At 41.5% G+C, this 20,291-nt stretch overlaps 2 long non-coding RNA genes across 3 annotated transcripts; one reads left to right on the plus strand and one right to left on the minus strand.

The window, feature by feature from the left end:
* Positions 1-297: 297 nt before the first annotated feature.
* On the plus strand, positions 298-7,395 carry LOC121019025 (uncharacterized). Its single transcript, XR_005785390.1, has 3 exons — positions 298-1,099; positions 3,296-3,387; positions 7,236-7,395. It is a non-coding gene; the product is annotated as an uncharacterized LOC121019025 (long non-coding RNA).
* LOC121019015 (uncharacterized) lies at positions 2,702-20,082 on the minus strand. Of its 2 annotated transcripts, none has more exons than XR_005785376.1 (3): positions 19,739-20,082; positions 6,023-6,030; positions 2,702-2,714 (listed from the first exon to the last, which is right to left on the minus strand). It is a non-coding gene; the product is annotated as an uncharacterized LOC121019015 (long non-coding RNA). The 2 variants fall into 2 exon arrangements; XR_005785377.1 differs by lacking the exon at positions 6,023-6,030 and adding an exon at positions 18,273-18,278 and having other exon boundaries at positions 2,703-2,714; positions 19,652-20,082.
* Between the last annotated feature and the right edge of the window lie 209 nt (positions 20,083-20,291).

Below are 20,291 nucleotides of genomic sequence, written 5' to 3' on the forward strand. Positions count from 1 at the left end.
TACCACAAACTTAGTGGTTTAAAACAATGCACATTGTCTCAGGGTTTCTAAATTTTTTTTTAATGTTTATTTTATTTTTGAGAGACAGAGAGACGGAGTGCAAGCCAGAAATGCTGACAGCTCAGAGCCTGGAGCCTGCTTTGGATTGTGTATCTCCCTCTCTCTCTCTGCCCTTTCCCTGCTGGTGCTTGATCTCACTTTCTCTCAAAAAAGAAAAAGATTTTATTTTTAAGTAATCTCTGCACCCAGCGTGGGGTTGCACTTACAATCCTGAGATCAAACATTTGATGCTCTACCCACTGTGCCAGCCAGGCACCCCTAAAGTATTGAGATTTTATGTTAGGGGACACCTATATGAGTTTTCTATTGGTTCTGTAATAAATTAACATAACCTTAGTGGCTTAAACAACGCAAGTTTATTACCCTACAGTTCTATGGATTATAAGTTCAACATGGATTTTCCTCTGCTAAAGTTAAGGATTTTCCTGTCAGTAGGAGTTCCTCTCTGTAGGCTCTAAGGGAGAATCTGTTTCGTTGCCTTTTCCAGCTTCCAGAGGCCGTCCCCGCTCCTTGCCTCCTGTCTCCCTTTCCCCTCATCTTCACAGCCAGCAATGGTGTGTGGATTTCTTGTCACATCACATCTCTCTGGATTCTTCTGCTTTTCACTTATGGGGACCCTTGTGATGACATTTGGCCCACCTGAATAATCCAGGAAATCTCCCTATTTTTGGGTTATCTGATTAGCAACTGTAATTTCATCAGCATCCTGAATCCCCCTTTGCCATGTGATGTAGCATGTTCACAGGTTCCAGAGATTAGAAAGTGGATATCTTCTGGTGGGCACGATTCTGCCTACCACAGCACCTGTGGTACCACTGACAAGGTGTGTGGCTCGGGGATATACTGCTTAAAGTGAATTTGCTTTTGAGTCCTTAGAATCAAGTGAAGTCAGGAGCAGGGAGCATTATTCCTGGGGACGTCATTAACATGACCTGTGAAATCTGTGACCAGAATCCGAGTGACAATCTAGAAGAATAAAAGGACAAAGATCTCAGTTCTGGCCATTTTCCAAGAGCAGAAGGAAAGGACCAAGGTCCAAGTGAGTTTTACAGATTTCTTTATCCCTCCTTTCTTTCCTGTTGTATTTGTGGAGGCTTATACAAATTGATTTGATTAGTGGGAAAAATACACATTGATAAAGGCCTGAATTTGTAGAAAACTAAATATTGACTATAATGTCAAAATCAAGGCAAACTTGGAATGGTGGAAGTGTAGGTCATAGAATCTGCTCAGAATTTTAAAAGTCAGAATATTAATTAAAAAAACAAAGACTCTGAATTATTTATGTTAAGCTACCCAGATTATCTCCAATATTTTTGGCAGCCATTTCCAGCAAGAGAAGCACTAAATGTTACGTGATTTGCAGTTTTGTACAGAGAAAGTAGATCCTTTACTCAGAGACATAAATATTTCCTGGCATTGAAATTTCAATAAATTTCTCGATGGCCCTACAGTGGGTAGTGGCTTCAATAGCAGCTTTCTGGTGTATGCATGAAGAGGCTTTCTGTGGTTGTTTTTCTATTTCCTGTGTGTGTGTGTGTCCATGCACGTGCATACACACACACATATGCACGTTTGTGCTTTCTTATTGGGGTATAGCATACACATAATAAAGTGAATTTTTATACATTTGTACACCTGGCCAGCATAAAGCATTTATTGAACCGGTGGTTGTTCCTTCTAGAGTTCCTTTAATACCTTCTGTTATCCCATCCTTTTCAAGGTATAAAACCTAGATTTATCGAGATGAATTAAGGTTTAAATGGCCTCTCAAACCATTTTGCTGAATTGGATTTTGAGTATAGAACTACCAGTAGAGTTTGTTTTTTTCTTTCTTTTTTTTTAAATTTTTAAAAAATGTTTTTATTTATTTTTGAGACAGAGAGAGACAGAGCATGAGCAGGGGAGGGGCAGAGAGAGAGGGAGACACAGAATCCAAAGCAGGCTCCAGGCTCTGAGCTGTCAGCACAGAGCCTGACACGGGGCTTGAAACCACAGACCATGAGATCATGACCTGAGCCGAAGTTGGACGCTTAAGCGACTGAGCCACCCAGGCGCCCCTTTTCTTTCTTTTTTAAAAGTGTATTTATTTATTTAGAGAGAGTGAGTGAGCGAGTGTGGAGGGGAGGTACAGAGAGAGAATCCCAAGCAGGCTCCACACTGTCAGCACAGAGCCCAATGTGGGGCTCAAACCCATGAACTGTGAGATCGCGACCTGGGCCGAAACCAAGACTTGGACACTTAACCGACTGAGCCACCTAGGTGCCCCTTTAATTTAGAAAACCTTCTGAATTATTGAGTAAATGGATGACTGAATTATAGTAGCAGGATGTCTATATAAGACTTCCCTCTCTTCCACAATATATAATGTAAATTCACATGTATAGATACAGCCTATACATTAGAAATGATTAGATTTCCACAGATCTCTTCCAAACTATCAAATAATCACCTCAGATGAAAGAAGAACTTACTGCGAGGCACCTGGGTGACTCAGTCAGTTGAGCGTCTGAGTCTTAAATTTCAGCTCAGGTCATAATCCCATAATCCCATAATCGTCGTAGGATCCAGCCCTGCATTGGGCTCCATGGTGAGTGTTGAGGCAGCTTAAGATTCTCTCCTCTGCCCCTCTCCCCTGCTCATGTGTGCTCTTTCTCAAATAACATAACAAAACATACCATCTAAAAAAAAAAGAATTTACTGCTGCAGGATCATTGTTATTTGAAGATGTAGCTGTGCAATTCACCTGGGAGGAGTGGGCAGCTCCTAGCAATGTGGCGGAAAGGACTGGTTCCCTGTGTCACTCAAGGTGTCCAATTGACACCTCGTCTTTCTCAATTGTGGACTGATTTTGGGGGGTATCCGAAGTGCTGAATAATGTAAGAGAGGTTGCGAAAGTTTTTCTGGAGGGCCAGGTAGTAAATACTGTAGGCCCTATGGGCTACTAACTGTCCTCTGTATCATATTCTCCTTTTTTCTTTATAACATTTAAAATGTAGAAACTCTTCTTAGTTACAGTCATGGGCCTTAGTCTGCTGACCCCTACATAAGACTTGAACTTTGTAAGCGGTAGATTCTCAGTCTCCTAGATGGATGGGGGAGTGTTCTCCCCACTCTTCAGGATAAGCCCTAGTCCAAGGTGTACTTGCACAATCTGTAAAAGGTATTATGTAACAATGTCTGCATATCGTGCCCAAATATATTTTTCCAAGTATTCTGTAATTTTTCCTAATAGGGTACCAAAATACCAGACCATGGAAATCTTCAAATGGAAGCTAGGAGATAAACCATAAATGGAAAAGGAAAACCATGCTTGGAGCTTTCCAGGTAAGTGAATGAGAAGCATCCAGGTAGAAGAGAAATAGAAGTAAATTCCTTGGTTCGTGAAGGCCTCACACCTTTGAAATACTGTGGAGGTGACTCATCTTCTAGTTTCTAAACTTTTGATGGTCTCTAAGGATATCTAAATGGAGTCTCTGGTTATTGCTTTCCTATGTTTTTTTTTTTTTTTTTTAATTTTTTTTTTTTCAACGTTTATTTATTTTTGGGACAGAGAGAGACAGAGCATGAATGGGGGAGGGGCAGAGAGAGAGGGAGACACAGAATCGGAAACAGGCTCCAGGCTCTGAGCCATCAGCCCAGAGCCTGACGCGGGGCTCGAACTCCCGGACCGTGAGATCGTGACCTGGCTGAAGTCGGACGCTTAACCGACTGGGCCACCCAGGCGCCCCATTGCTTTCCTATGTTATTCATCGCTTATGCATTTAGAGGAAAATACTTCTGTGTTCCCACCTCTGGTTTTGGTCCTGATTTACTTCATCTAGGGTCTTGATTTGTTTTGCTTAGATTTTTTTTCGTACTGAGGATTCTCAAATCTTTCCCTTTTTCGTTGCCAACCATAGGGCCATTGTATGTTCCTTCCTCTTCTCTTGCATTGGAAATCCAGTCTTCCATGCCTCTCTGCAAAGAATACTTCAGATTCATCGCTGTCTTCTGACTAGTGAACTTTCCTGCTTCATTGGATAATACTGATTTCCCTTCCTGACCTTCAACCCACTTTGAGTGCTGTGTTTCCATAACAACCTGGTCTTTTGATGTTTATGTATTTAGTTCCTCATTCTGGATGGGCGAATATGAGATAGAGCAAGTGTAGCAAAATGTTAACTGTAGAATCAGGGAGGTGGGCATATGGCTGTTCAGAGTATAATTCTTTCAACTTGTGTGTATGTTTGAAAATTTTTATAATGAAATGGTAAGGGAGGAGCTATAAATATTGTAATTTTCAGGATGAACTATAGCTCCCAAATGTACTGAAATAATGGAATTCACTTAAACAAAAAAACAAAACAAAACAAAGAAATTCACAATCTTAGGTTTCACCTGAAATCAAAACATAAAACTCATGGATACTTTGCTGATTTCCACATATATTTACTGGATCAGGTCTTTCTCTTGATTTATCTTAGTTGTTACTCTTGGTTTAGTTTCCCTAGTCTAAAAAATCCTAGTTATAACCCTGTTACCAACTATATGATATTTAAATCCCTCTGTGATCCAAAGACTCCAAGATACAATATTTTGCTTATATTTAGTTTTCTCAGGGTGCCTGGGTGGCTCAGTCAGCTGAGCATCCGACTTCCGGTCAGGTTGTGATCTCACAGGTCTTGAGTTCGAGCCCCACATTGGGCTGTGTGCTGACAGCTCAGAGCCTGGAGCCTGCTTCAGATTCTGTGTCTCCCTCTCTCTATGCCCCTCCCCCACTCATGCCATGTCTCTCTCTGTCTCTCAAAAATAAATAAACATTTTTAAAAAAATTAGTTTTCTCTCTATTCCTTGAATTCCAAGTTAGCTTCCTTTAAACCAGTCTCTACAAGTCGAAGATTAAGTGCCCCAGTTTCTTGATCTAGAATGAGGATCCCTTAATTGATGAATTCCAGATCTGCAACAACTAAGGTATAAATACAGAATTCAGGAAGAATCAGGAGTGTCATTGGCAAGAAGAGGGCTTGGGGAATGTAACAGGAGAAAGCCAGCTATTATAGTCTGTAGTTCCATTATTTAAGGGACTTGAAAGGAAAAAGTGACAGTTCAGCAGTGTTGTGCTAATGGATGCTTAGATGGTTTAGATGGTTCTCTGGCCTAATTTTATTTTTTACTTATGTATGTATGTATTTAATATTTATTTGGAGAGAGAGAGAGAGCACAAGTGGGAAGGGGGAGAGAGAGAGGGAGACAGAATCCCAAGCAGGCTCCGCACTGCCAGTGCAGAGGCCAAAGTGGGCCTCAAACCCATGACGGTGAGATCATGACTTGAGAAATCAAGAGTCTGAAGAGTCAGACGCCCCACCAACTTTTTGGTTTTAAAATTCACAGGATTTAAAAATTTTAAAAGACACACGGATGATCCTCTTCTTGTCCTTATATGAGAATAACCTCAGACAGAAAGTTAGAGCATTGACTACAGCAATCTTCCCCACATTGTAAGAGAAGGGCACTTTAGGGAAATTAACTTGGTAGCAGTATTACTGAATTAATAAGAGAGACAAGATTCGGGAGCAGGATGTCCACTGAAAGAAATTTTGCTTTCTGACCTGCCTCTTCCAGAATTTGTTCTAAGTAAATACCTATACCTGCTTATTTCCCTGGTCATGAGTCACTTCTCTTTTGCTCCTGGAAGGGCCTCCCTCATTCTCTGGACATTTCCTCTTTACAAAACCCTAAAAGTCAGAATGCATAAAGGCCTGAGTCATCATTTTCCTGGTTTTTAACTCTCCCAGAGAGACCTCACCTAGTCATTTCTCTTTAGGTAATATTTCTATATAGATAACACCCAAATTTGTCTTCCAGCCAAAATCTTCCTCCACATTCCTATCTCCAATTGAGTCTGTACTTAGATATCCAATAGCCATCTCAAAATGTTTGTGCCTCAAAATATAGACCTGGTTTTCCCCACATTCAAAACCTATCTTCCTGATGCTCCTCAACAGTACAGCCAGTACTTAGGCATTTAAGCCAAATGCCTAGGAAAACCCTGCGATTCCTCCCTTTTACTCACAGCCCACATTGAATTCAACGTTGAATGTTGTCTTTTCTTTCTCCTAAATGTATCCTGAGTTCATCCACTTGACATCTCCACTGTTGTTGCTCTTGACCTAGCCACCATTATCTCTTGGCTGCCTTACTACATTAACTTCCTGTTTCCTCTCTCTCCCACACTCTGCCTTCTCCCATCAGTATCTGTGTAACAGTCAGGAATCCTTTGGAAATGTAAATCGGAACATGATGCCACCTGCTCAAAACTCCCAGTGGCTTGTCACTGGTAATAGCGTCAGATTCTGATTCCTCCTGTCAGATCTACATGATCTAACTCCCATCTACCTTTTGAACATTAACTCTTCTTTCTCCCTGTATTGGGATTGTACTCAGGACCTACTGGCTACCTTTCTGTGTCTTGATCTGGCCCAAACCTCTGTCTCCAGGCCTTTGCACTGCCATTGTACTTGAACAAAACCTTCTGTAATTCTTTACATTCCTTATTCCTGGTTTCTTGGCTCAACTTTTATTTTCTCATTGCTGATTATCTATGTAAAGTTGATCAACTTCCATTCTTTTTCATATCCTTTGAACCACTTTTTGGTCTCTAGTTGTCTTATTTCTTTCCTTCCATTTTGTTCTCTTTTTGCCCACTGGAATGCAGAGAACGTTTCTCTTTAGTCTGTACCCCAGTGCTGTTTACAATACATGATACATAGTATACATTCAATAAATATTGGTAGAATGAATGGCTACGTCCCCTCATCATATTAGATCAGATGTCTCTCCAGCTTACCTGATCTTGTGTTAATGAGATACATTTCTGCTTCATCCTCTGTGCCCATTTTGCAAGGATCTATTCGAAGAGCACCAAAAAGTTTTACTAATTGGAAATTTTCTACCATTGATTCTGTTTCAACTGTTTTTGGTTTGGTTTGGTTTGGGTTTGTTTGTTTGTTTTTTTTTTGGTACGTTATGATTTTACTTCATTGTGTTTCTCCTCTTGTCCAAGAAAGAAATTTACGCTTAATGATTTCTTTCATGTGACAGTAGAATTGTCAGAGAGCTAGCCCAAACCATGGTATTTTAGAAGCAGTTATGTTCTGTAACATTATTGTGAAAGAATTCATTTTTTTCCCTAGAAGTTTGAGAAGTTGGTGATCATATGCAGTGGCCTTTGGAAATCCAAAACAAGCTAAAGAATATGGAAAGATGTACCCCAATGTTTATAGAAGCACTTTCAACAATAGCCAAATTCTGGAAAGAGCCTAAATGTCCATCAACTGATGAATGGATAAAGAATTTGTGGTTTATATACACAATGGAATACTACTTGGCAATGAGAAAGAATGAAATATGGCCTTTTGAGCAATGTGGATGGAACTGGAGAATGTTATGCTAAGTGAAATAAGTCATACAGAGAAGGACAGATTCCATATGTTTTCACTCCTATGTGGATCCTGAGAAACTTAACAGAAGACCATGGGGGAGGGGAAGGAAAAAAAAGTTAGAGAGGGAGGTAGCCAAAGCATAAGAGACTCTTAAAAACTGAGAATACACTGAGGGTTGATGGGGGGGGGGGGGGGAGGGTGGGTGATGGGCATTGAAGAGGTCACCTGTTGGGAGGAGCACTGGGTATTGTATGGAAACCAATTTGACAATAAATTTCATATTAAAAAAAACCATGGAAAGAGGTTATGAACACAGTTCATCTGGAAATATGTTTAATCTGTAAAGAAATCTTGTTACTTTAAGGCAAAGTCATGGTAGTTTTGACATACTGAACTCTAATTCAAAGTTAGTTAACCAGAATAAAAGCTGTGCAGTGAAGAATACCAATAAGTTTAATAGATAAATCATTTCCTCGTATTAAGTATGAAAAATGTTACACCGGAATTAAATGCAGTCAATACAGAAATACCATCAGCACCAATTGACAATTCATTACACATCAAACTGGAAAAGGAAAAGAAAGAAACATTATGAATGTATTGAATGTGGTAAAACCTTTATGAGAAGGTCTCTGCTCACTGGACATCAGAGAACTCATATAGAACAAAAGCCCCATGGATGCAGTGTATGTGGGAAAAATTTCTCCGGAAGTTTTAGCTCACTGCACATCAGAGAACTCATGCAGGAGAAACCGTGTAAACACCTTAAATGTGGTGAAGTATTCTGTAGGATACATCAGCGAACTGAAAGAAGAATGAAGCCCCATGGTTGCAGTGAGTGTGGGAAAGCTGTCTCCAGGAAGTCTTGCTCGGTACACATCAGGGATTTGACACCGGAAATTCTCCCTATGTAGGCAGTGGCGCTGGAAAATCCTGCTTTCAGAAGTCAAGTCTCGTGAGACGTCAAAGAACTCATACAGGAGAGAAACCTTATAAATGTAGTGGATGTGGGAAAGGCTATTTCACAAAGTCAGTACTCAGTAGACATCAGGGAATCCATACAGAGAGACACAATATGGATGCAGCGATTGTAGGAAAGCCTCTCACAAGTCATGCCTCATCAAACACAAGGCAAGTCACAGGAGAGAGACACGTGTAGATTTAGTCAAGGTGAAACATTGTTACTGTGGAAATCCCAGCTCATTGTCTATCACAGACCCCATACAAGAGGAAAACTCTGTTAAACAGTGACTGGAAGGCCTTCTGTGGTATTCCAGACATTAAACACGAGTGGGGATAGGAATATAGTTCTTGTAGGACAACCTGTTGTTAGATGTGCACTTTTAGGAGACAACAGAGAATCTGCACAGGAGAGAAACCTTATGGATCCTGTCAATGTGGTAGTGCCTTCAGTTACCAATTATGTTTTATTTTAGGTCACAGTAAACTCATAAGGAAAATTTGATACACTTATTATGGAAAAGCCTTTTAAAAGGTGAAAGATTTATACAGTCTGAAGAGAAACCAGAGTATTGGAAAAGTCTTTGAATAAAAGTTTTAGCTTTTTATGCAGTTGAAAACTTTCACTGAGAGTACCCTAATGAAGCACTGATAATGGAAAGATAAACGTCATTAAATATCAGTGGCTCTTAGAAGGTTGAATTGTAGTGAGCTTGACTTCCAAATCATCAATAAGTTCTCATAGGAAAAAAATTATAGGAAGACAGTTATATCAGGTTCTTAAGGTCACTTTCCCATTGGATTATTCTCAAAAAGGGCTGATAAAGCTCTTAAGAACTGCTATGCTTATGGTTATAGTTATTATAGTGAAAAGTTACAGATTGAATTAGCAAATGTAAAATGCATAGGGCAGAATCCAGGAGAAACCAGGTATATATTTCCAGTTGCCTTTTCTCAGTGGAATTGTATGGACAGTGCTTAATTCTTCCGCCACAATGTGACACCTCATATGGAATATTGCCAACCAGGGAAACTCACCTTTATCTCAGTGCCCAGGGTGTTTACTTGTGCTTATGTAGGAATGGAGTAACCATATGTCTGACCTGAACTCACACTCCACACTCCTCAAGGTCAACAGGTGAACAAAAACAGATGTTTACCAAAAACATTGCTAGCATAAACTACACCATGTGGCCCAAACCCCAAATATACAAAGATGCTCTTCTCAGGCAGTATACTCCAGGGGCTGAGAGGTTCTCTCCAAGGTGCTAGTCAAAGGTCAGTCCATTTGGGGGTGCCTGGGTGACTCAGTTGGTTAAGTGTCCGACTCTTGATTTCGACTCAGATCATGATCTCACAGTTTGTGGGATTGAGCCCCACGTCGGGCTCTGTGCTGACAGCATGGAGTCTGCTTGGGATTCTCTCTCTCTGTCTCTGTCTCTACCCCTCCCCTGCTCATGTGCTCATGCACTCTCTCTCCTAATAATAAACTTGGAAGAAAGCTCAGTCCTTTGGAATGTGCTGGGTTTGAACACCCAAAACCTGCCAAGTTACAGGGGTGAATAGGATAAGGTTTTCAGTTATATTCTGTGGCCTCGTGTCAGAGACAAGAAATGTCTGCGGATACGTTAAGTGTGTGGAATCTTTAGCCAAATGGCAGAGATCTCACAAAGGAGATAAACCTATGGTTGCAATGGATATTTGGAGGCTTGTCATAAGTCCACCCTCATTTTTCATCAGATAAATCTCCTAAATGTGTATTTTGAGATAGAATGCCTTGAGCTCTTCTTCATCGCTATGTGAATGACTCATAACTCATTTGAAGATGGTTTATAGACAGTATCACATTGTGCATATGACATCTAAATCCACTGTCTCTGCTATCATCTTGTCTCAGAAGCAAGTTGCTAGGCCAGCACATGCTGGGGGCGGGGAGAGTTTTACAGAAGAGTATGAATACCAAAAGTTGGGAATCATTGAGGGCTTTCTTGGAGTCAGCCTGCCAGAAAAAATGATTTTCAGGAAAGAAAAAAAAAAAAAAAGAAAAAAAAAGAAGATTCTTTGCCAAGAGCTGCCGTGGTTTCCTGCTTCAACAGTGCTTGGATAGTACCTGTGGCTTGCCTCCTCGCCTTTCTCAATAATATCCCTCTGAAAGCGGATGGTATTGGTTCTATGCTAGTGTTTCCCAAATTGACAAGTATTGCCACATTTGGCCTCTACTCCCATATTTGCTTGCCTCCAGAACACCTCCCCTCCCCTGTGATGTTCTTTCTTCATCATAAAGATCAGAAATAGAAGTTATCTCCTCTCCCCCCAAATTCCTTGTCTTTTAAAAAATTTATTCATTTTGAGACAGAGGGCGTGCGTGCACATGTGGGGGAGGGGCAGAGAGAAAGGGAGTCCCAAACAGGCTCCACACTGTCAGCACAGAGCTCAATGCGGGGATCGAACTCACGAATCATGAGATCATGACCTGAGTGAGATCAAGAGTCAGACGCTTAACCTACTGAGCCGCCCAGGCGCCCCTCCTTCCTCTCTTATACTAGCTACTCTTGTACTGTTACACATACATATATATATATACACATATATTTAACGTTTATTTATTTTTGAGAGAGAGAGAGAGAGACAGCACAAATGGGAGGGATATATAGAGAGACACAGAATCTGAAGCAGGCTACAGGCTCTGAGCTGTCAGCACAGAGCCTGAAGTGGGGCTTCAACCCATGAACTGTGAGGTCATGACTGAGCCGAAGTCGGATGCTTAACCAACTGAACTTAACCAACTGCCCCACTCTTGTACTATTTATCCAGTAGCCTGGCTATGTTAACTTTTTTTCTCCCCTAAACTATGTTTTTTAGACCAATTTTAGATTTACAGGAAAAAAAAATTGCATAGATAGAGTTCCCATATATCCCACATCCAGTTTCTCTGTTACTAACATCTAACATTAATGTGGTACATTTGTTACAATGAATGAATCAATACTGTTACATTATTGTTAACTAAAGTCCATACTATGTTTTTTTACCTAATGTCCCTTTCTGTTCTAGGATTCCATCTGGGATACCATATTACGTTTTGTTGTAATACCTCTTAGTCCCTTCTTGGCTATGACAGTCTCTCAGATGTTCCTTGCTTTTAATGACCATGACAGTTTTGAGAAGTGCTGGGCAGGTATTTTGTAAAATGTCCCTCTATTGGGATTGGCCTAATATTTTTTATTATTAGACAGGTGTTCTATGTTTTGGGGGAAGACCACAGAAGTTAAATATCATATGCCAAGGGGACATACTGTCAACTTCCTTGAACCTAGATGAGATGTATTTGTTAGGTTTCTCCATTATAAGGTCATTCTTCCCTACTTCCCCCTGTCCCTGACCCTTTGTGTACTATGCTTTTTGGAAAGCAATCACTGTGCATGATAGCCCACAATTCCAGAGTAGAGAGCTAATGCTTTATCTCCTTGAAGGTGAGGTATCTACATAAATTATTTGGAATTCTGCATAGGAGATTTACCTGTTCTACCTTATTTGTTTAAACATTTATATCAGTATGGATTCCTGGACATTTATTTTATACCTTGGGTTATAATCCAGTACTAGTTTATTTTGTTCCTCAGATTTTTTCCAGTTTTGGCCATTGAGATTGTTTTCAGTTGATTCCTGTGCCCCTTTAAAATACCCCCATCACTGTGGATTTGTTGTTGTCACTGAACACTCTCTATTTATCTATCTATTTATTTATTTTTGAACTACAAGGTGCTCTAGACTCAACTTATATATATCCTCAGTCCTCCAGTCAGTCATTTCTCCAAGGAACCCTGGTTCATTTTATTGGAGAATGGTATTAGAAACCAAGATCTGGGTCCCAGGTTCCATGCAGTTATTTTGAATTTTCTGTAAATGAGAAACCCTCCCTCTTCAAAGCCAGACACATAGCATCTTCAAATCTTTTGGACTCTGATTTCTGCTTCCATTTTCACATCTCCTACTCTGACTCTGACCTTCCTGCCTTCCTCTTATAGAGTCCCTGTGATTATATTGGGCCCACCACATAGTCCAGGATTATTTCACCATCTTCAGATCCTCAACTTAATCACATCTGCAAAGTCCCTTTTGTCATATAAGGTAACATGTTCACAGGTTCTGGAGGGTAGGGCATGGGCATCTTTGGGGGCCATTATTCCTCTGCCATAGCTTTTTAATTCTTTAAATTTTATTTATTTTGAGAGAGAGAGAGTGTGCGAGTGGGGAGGAACAAAGAGGGGGGGGACAGAGGATCCGAAGCGGGCTTTGCACTGACAGCAGCAAGCCTGATGTGGGGCTCAAACTCAGGAACCAAGAGATCATGACCCGAGCCAAAGTCAGATGCTCAACCATCTGAGCCACCCAGGTGCCCCTCTTATGAAATTTAAACAACTTGATGTTTGCAAAGCATTTAGAACTGTGCCTGGAGCATTGTGCAAGTGGTAGATTGAATTATCATTATCATCTTTTTTTTTTTTTTTTTTAATTTTTTTTTTTCAACGTTTATTTATTTTTGGGACAGAGAGAGACAGAGCATGAACGGGCGAGGGGCAGAGAGAGAGGGAGACACAGAATCGGAAACAGGCTCCAGGCTCTGAGCCATCAGCCCAGAGCCCGACGCGGGGCTCGAACTCACGGACCGCGAGATCGTGACCTGGCTGAACTCGGACGCTTAACCGACTGCGCCACCCAGGCGCCCCTATCATTATCATCTTTTGTCCTAAGATGGTTTATGGTGGTCCAAAGCAACTGTTTTGGACTCTGTTCTTTGGAGACCACAGGTAGTTCATGACAATTAGCAAAATCAAGTTGGTGGCTTACAAAAGTGTCCATTCATTTCCTCTCCAAAATTGTTGAACAGATATTAAAAGAGGATGCGTAGACTGAGTACTATCCCAATATTTAATGGTCAAATATTTTCCTACACCCTCCCCCAAATGCAACCATTTTGTGAGTAGAAAGAGGGGTCCACAGAAAAAGACCAGTTACTGGTGTTTTTTTAAATTTCATTTTCTAAAATGACAAGTCATTTTAGGCCCCCAGCTATTTTCTGTAATCTGTGCCCTACTTGCCTTAGCACAATTCTCGCAGAACTTCCTAGGAGGTGTCTAGATTACAAAGAAATGCAAGAACCTTAGTAGTTAAGAATTTTTAGGGAACAAAGGTAGTGTAAAAACTAAGTCTGTAGCCTAACCATTTAAGAGAAAGTCAGTGGTAAAAACAAAAACAAAACTCTTAAGTGCTGTTTCAAAAGTAAGCTAGGCCCTGAACCCTTTGCCCAAGATGATGAGGCCAAGAATCCAGTTTATGCTGGCTCTTGGAGCATGCACATAGCCCCTTCTCCATGTCTGACATTTATTTCTGCTTCATTATAATGTTAAAATCTCGGGGCACCTGGGTGGCTCAGTTGGATAAGCAACTGACTTGATTTTGGGTCAGGTCATGATCCCAAGGGCCATGGGATCCAGCCTTGCAACGGGCTCTGCCCTGAGTTGGAGCCTGCTTAAGATTCTCTCTCCCTCTCTCTCTCTCTCTCTCTGTCTCTCCCTCTGTCCCACTCCCTTGTTTGAGCTCTATCTAAAATACAAAAATATGTATTAAAAAAAATCTCTGCTTAAGGAAGAGCACAAACCTCATTAACATAACATACAATGTATGTATAGGCCAATTGCCTTAAGATGCAGGCATGACCTTATTTCCACCTCTACACAGGATGACAAAACTCCCCTTTCTGAATATCATCCTAACCCTAAATAAAAGAAACTCACTCCTTGGAAATTCAGGGCGTTGGGAGTTAATCCCTGTAATCTCCGTATTTGCTGAAAATAAAACTTCCTTTGTGACAATTCCACTTGGAATTGCCTTTTTTTTTTTTAAGTGTATTTATTTTGAGCATGATAGGGGAGGGGCAGAGAGACGGAAAGAGAGAATCCCAAGCAGGCTCTGCGCCATCAGTGTAAAGCCCTGTGAGGGACTCCAACTCACAAAATCACGAGATCAAAACCTGAGCGGAAGTCAGAGGCATAACCCACCGATCCACCCAAGCTCCCCTTGTGTAGTTTGTTATCTGTAACTCACCAAGGAGCAAATGCGCTAGTTCCGTAATAACTGGAGGTTTGGGGAATCAGTGCTTGTGGAATATCTGGGGGGAGATCATTGATGATGGGGCTTTATGCGAGAGGACATTCACGGAGAGGTCTGTGAAGGGATGGCTTGTTTTCCTCACACATGCCACAAATACGAACCACCTGCGTGTGCCAGGCGGAGCGTGCCGCTCAGCTGGGTAAGTGGTGGTGCTTCGCTGATAACAAGCAAGACCTAGTGACGGGTGGTTAGTTACAATCGCTTCAGCCCAAGCGGGACAGCTTTGGACTCCGGGCAAGTACAAAGTGGTTTTACCAAAGCTGGCACGCTTCCTAAAGCGGCTGCCGCCAAGGGCGAGTAGGGGTCAGGGCGCGGCCATGTTGCCTCACAGGTGGAGGTGGGAAATCCGGCACCCAGACGTCCCCACGGGCTCTTCCACCCGCTGCTGCGCCTGCGCGTCAGGGGTACGGTGAGCCGAGCGGAAGTGCGGTGGGCGGGCGGGGAGCCGAAGTGCAGGAGGAGCTTCCGTCCTTGACCTTTGGTCTGGTGGCCCCGCAGAACCCCCGGAAGCCCTGTGGTGAGGCCCGAGGTCTGAGCCTGGGATTGGGTGCTGAGGAGGAGGCTGGGTGGGCACAGTGACCCTGGGCTCGAAGGTCCCTGGGTGGTTTGATTCAGCGTCTGAGGTGGATGAGAGATAGTGGCCCGGATGGGAGCGTGGTTTGTTGGAAGTTTTTGTGGGGGCGGGGTGTCTCATTGAGCCTGGGGGACAAGACATGTGATGATAAAGGCAGAATACCTTTTTCTAATTAATTCGTTTATTTTGAGAGAGAGAGAGAGAGAACGCCAGTCGGGAAGGGGCAGAGAGAGAAGAGAGAGCGAGAGAAAGAGAGAATCCCAAGCTGGCTCTGCCATGTTAGCACGGAGCCCGATTTAGGGTTCGGACTCACAAACCGCCCCATAAAGGGAGAATTTCTGGCAGGGGGATGAAAGAGCTGTTTGACAGATGCTCGACCTGTACATTGCACAGTAAAATTTGCTTTATGTATATAAAACTACATCCTAAAAAGTTTTTCAAAAGGAATAAAGTAGGGGGCGCTTGGGTGGCTCAGTCACTTAAGTATCGGATTCTTGATTTCAGATCATCTCACTGGTTGGTGAAGAGAGCCTATTTGGGGCCCTGTGCACGCACGCGCGCGTGATGGCTCACACTCTCAAAATAAATAAACTTAAAAAAAAAAAAAGGAATAAAGTTCTGATACAAGGCACAGGCCAGATGCACCTTGAAAACATTGTGCTAAGTAAAGGTCATTTCCTACAGATGATAGATTTCTTTTATAGAAAATGTCCCAAGTGAGCAAATGTATGGAAACAGAGTAAGTTCATGTTGCCCAGAGATGGGAGGGATAAGGCTACTTAGGGTGATGGCTGAGGGCTAAAGGTTTTTTGGTTTTGGTTTTTTTTTTTTTTGTGGTGATTGAAATATTTAAAAAATGGTTGTGTTAATACGTGCACAGCTGTATGATAAAAAAACCACTGAAACCAGTGTGCACTGTGGGGTGCAGAGTGGGGTGTCTGGGTGGCTCAGTTGGTTAAGCATTCAACTTCGGCTCAGGTCATGATCTCGCAGTTTGTGAGTTTGAGCCCCATGTTGGGCTCTGTGCTCACAGCTCAGAGCCTGGAGCCTGTTTCGGATTCTGTGTCTTCCTCTCTCTCTGCTCTTTTCCGGCTCGCACTCTGTCTCTCTCTCAAAAATAAATAAACATTAAAAAAATTAAAATCTTACAAAGTAGTGGCTCCTGGGTGGCTCAGTTGGTTAAGCATTTGACTCTTGATCTCAGCTCAGACCTTGACCTCATCAGGGTCATAAGTTCAAGTCCCACCTTGGGCTTCACGTTGTGTATGGAGCCTACTTAAAAAAAGAAAAAAAAATCTTACAAAATTCTGGAACATAAAACAAATCTAAACCAAGGAAAGAAGTTACACAGTCTTTGACTGTAATGGGATGAAGCTAGAAGTCAGTAGCAAAAAGATACTAGGAAATTCTAAATAATCTGAACTCAGAAAAGACTTCTGAATAAACATGAGTCAAAGTGGAAGTCTTTAATCAGGTACCATCTTGAACTGATTTAATAAAAGTGGTACATGTCCAACTTTGTGGGATGCAGCTAAAGCAGCGTTTACAGGGAAACAAAGCTTGAAATGCTTCTATGGATTTTGTATAACTTTGCCAAACAACTTTATTAATTTTAGGAGCTCTTATTGCTTATTTATTTTTCAAAGAAACCATCTATTTTCCATCAATTGTATTTCAATTTTGTTCCACAGATTGTACAGGAACAGCTTAAGACCATTCAGTGGTCATTACTACCCATTCGGTGGCCTGACCAGGGGGAGCCGCACCCCAGTCTTCAGTGGGGTGCCAAGCACTCCAGTCTTTGGTGGGGAATTGTTGAAAAGGCACAGAGGCACTTGCCTGCCTGCAGAGCAGGTCTGGGACCGCAGGTGGAGCAGCCATGAACTCAGGAGCCGAAGCAGTCCATTCACCCTGAAGTTCTTCCTTGGTCAGTAGTTAAAACTATTTAAAAGTAAAAAAAAATATTTTTTTAATAATAATATTACTTATTTATTTTTATATAAATATAAATTTTATATAATAAAACTAAAAAAAATTATTTTTAAATTCCATCTAGTTTGCTATGTAAATGACCTTGTCATTTGTGAGGGAAGTGAGCTTTACTTCTTTTCCAGAGGAGAGACCTTTTATTTCTTTTTCTTCCCTGACTAGCGCAACCAGAACAAGGTAGACTAGAAGTGGAGAGAAATCCTAATTTTAATCCTGATATTAGAGCAGAGCACTCAGTATTTCATTGTTAAATGTAACCTTAGCGGTAGGAGTGCCTGGGTGGCTCAGTCGATTAAGCATCCGACTCTTGGTTTTGGCTCAGGTCATGATCTCATAGTTTTGTGAGTTTGAGCCCTGCATCAGGTTCTATGCTGGCAAGGAGGAGCCTCCTTGGAATTCTCTCTTCCTCTCTCTCTGCCCCTCCCCCACTCACACTGTCTCTGTCTCTCTCAAAATAAATAAATAAACTTAAATATACAATGTTAGCTGTATGTTTTCATTGATTTTCTTTGTGAGGTTGAGGTTGAGGAAGTTCCCTTCTGTTACCAGTTTGCTGGGAGGTTTTTTTTTTTTTGTTTTGTTTTGTTTTCAGTAATGGATGCTGGCATTTGTCTAAAGCTTTTTGTATGTCTATTGAGATGATCATGGGACTCATTTTAGTTTCTTAATGTGGTCAATTACATACATGGCTTGAGTTTTGAATGTTCTTCTAATCTTGAATTCCTGTGATCAAGTACAGTAAAACCTTGGATTGCAAGTAACTTGTTCTGTGAGTGTTCTACAAGATGAGCAAATATTTCTAATAAACTTTAACTTGATAAACGAGCAATGTCTTGCAATACTACTAGTACTTGATGCCAAGTGTCACATGATCACAATTCGTTCTTCTCTCTCTCTCTCTCTCTCCCTGCGGGATTGTGGGTGATTGTCAATGCAGTGTCACATTTCTGTGAAATCCTCAAGAGGAGGCAAAAGCAAGTGTCATTGGATAGGTTCCTTGTTAAAGTTGAACGAAAAGAAAAAGATTCCATTGATCCAATAGATGGCAGTGATTCCATTAGTGATGGTGAGAGTCGTTTCTACACAATAACCGTTCTCTCGTCTCCCTCACACCGGCCGTGAAAGTTTTCAAAGGTAAGTGCATGCTAATTTGTTTATATTTCTTTGTATTCTGTATTTTCTTTACTGTTTTGTATTATATTACAGTATTGTAATCACGTTTATATGGATATTTTTGGGTTGTGGAACAAATCATCTGAGTTTCCATTATTTCTTAAGGGGAAATTCACTTTGATATCCAAGTGCTTTGGATTACAAGCATGTTTCTGGAACGAATTATGCTCGCAAACCAAGGTTTTACTGTACCCTTCATCAAAGATGTCTTTTAAAATACATTGTGGCATTTTATTTGCTAATGTTTGGTTAATGAGAGATGCTAATCTGTAGATTTCTTGTAATGGTTTTGGTGTCAGAGGAGTGCTAGATTCATAGAGTAATTGGGATATTACTAGAGTAATTGGGATATTACTTGGTTAGCATTTGCTAGAATTGGTTTGAATCTCATTATTCCTCTCCCCACCTGGTCATGCAGTGGCATCTACATGCCCTGGGTCAGCCAGGATGTTCTCCCAGACGAGGCGAACATGATCTGAGGCCTCAGAGTCCCTGGTGGGACCACCCACACATACCAAGTGACCCTTCCCTGACCTCTGTAGACTGGGGCCGGTTCTGAGATCTCAAAGGTTGCTGCAAGAGCAGAAGCCAGCCCAGCCCCCACCTGACTTCACTTGGACACCCTGCAGAAACGTGACCAGAGAGTCCGATTGAAAGGAAGTGGAAGATCATAATTTCTGCATGTGGGGCCCCAGCGTCTGTTTTAGGAGATCCATAGGTGATTGGTCTGTACATTAAAGTTGGAGAAGCCATGCTTGGCAAAGTGGTTCTCAGCGCTGACGTCCTGTTGTGATCCCTGGGTAGTGTTGGGAACTACCATCACCTGTGTGCCTCCTCTAGCGATTCTGTCATTTGGTCTTGGCAGGGCCCAGAATCAGCACTGGTTTAATAAAGTAGTCCAGGTGCAGGGTTCAATAAAGTAGCCCAGGTAATCCTACTGTGAAGCTCCCAAGGAGGTAGGTTTCTGAGTAGTGAATCCATATTGTAGTCTATGGGAGGTAAGGGGGCTCCCTGCTCTCCATGGGCTTTTTAAAAAAGTGTTTTCTAGTTGTTATTTTTGTTTTACAGTCATAGGATAACACTTTGTGTATTATTTCGCAACTTGCTCATTTCACTTCAGAATCTGTCATGTGACGTTTTCATACCAAATGGTTAATGGCTGTAATGCTTAGTCAGTCACTCTCCTCTGGTAGGCTCCAGGTTACAGAGTGTTACAGAGAAAAACTCATACTAAAGTTAAACCTTAACTAGGCTGTAAGAAACTACAGTTAGCGTAAAAATACAGCATGAAAGTAACTTTAACATTTCCGGCCACACGATAGCTAAGACCCAAACTGGGATTAGATACCCCACTATGCTTAGCCCTAAACATAGATAGTCTAACTAAACAAAACTATCTGCCAGAGAACTACTAGCAACAGCTTAAAACTCAAAGGACTTGGCGATGCTTTATATCCCTCTAGAGGAGCCTGTTCTATAATCGATAAACCCCGATACACCTCACCATCTCTTGCTAATTCAGCCTATATACCACCATCTTCAGCAAACCCTAAAAAGGAAGAAAAGTAAGCACAAGTATCTTAACACAAAAAAGTTAGGTCAAGGTGTAGCCCATGAGATGGGAAGCAATGGGCTACATTTTCTATAACTAGAATACCCACGAAAATCCTTATGAAACTAAGGACTAAAGGAGGATTTAATAGTAAATTTGAGAATAGAGAGCTCAATTGAATCGGGCCATGAAGTACGCACACACCGCCCATCACCCTCCTCAAGTGACAAAACCCTTAAAGAAACCTATTCAAACCACTAAACCCACAAGAGGAGATAAGTCGTAACAAGGTAAGCATACTGGAAAGTGTGCTTGGATAAACAAGATGTAGCTTAAACAAAGCATCTGGCTTACACCCAGAAGATTTCATAGTAAACTCACCATC

This window comes from Herpailurus yagouaroundi, unplaced genomic scaffold (genome assembly GCF_014898765.1).
Source record: "Herpailurus yagouaroundi ecotype Mexico unplaced genomic scaffold, PumYag 220, whole genome shotgun sequence".
NCBI classification, from domain to species: Eukaryota; Metazoa; Chordata; class Mammalia; order Carnivora; family Felidae; genus Herpailurus; species Herpailurus yagouaroundi.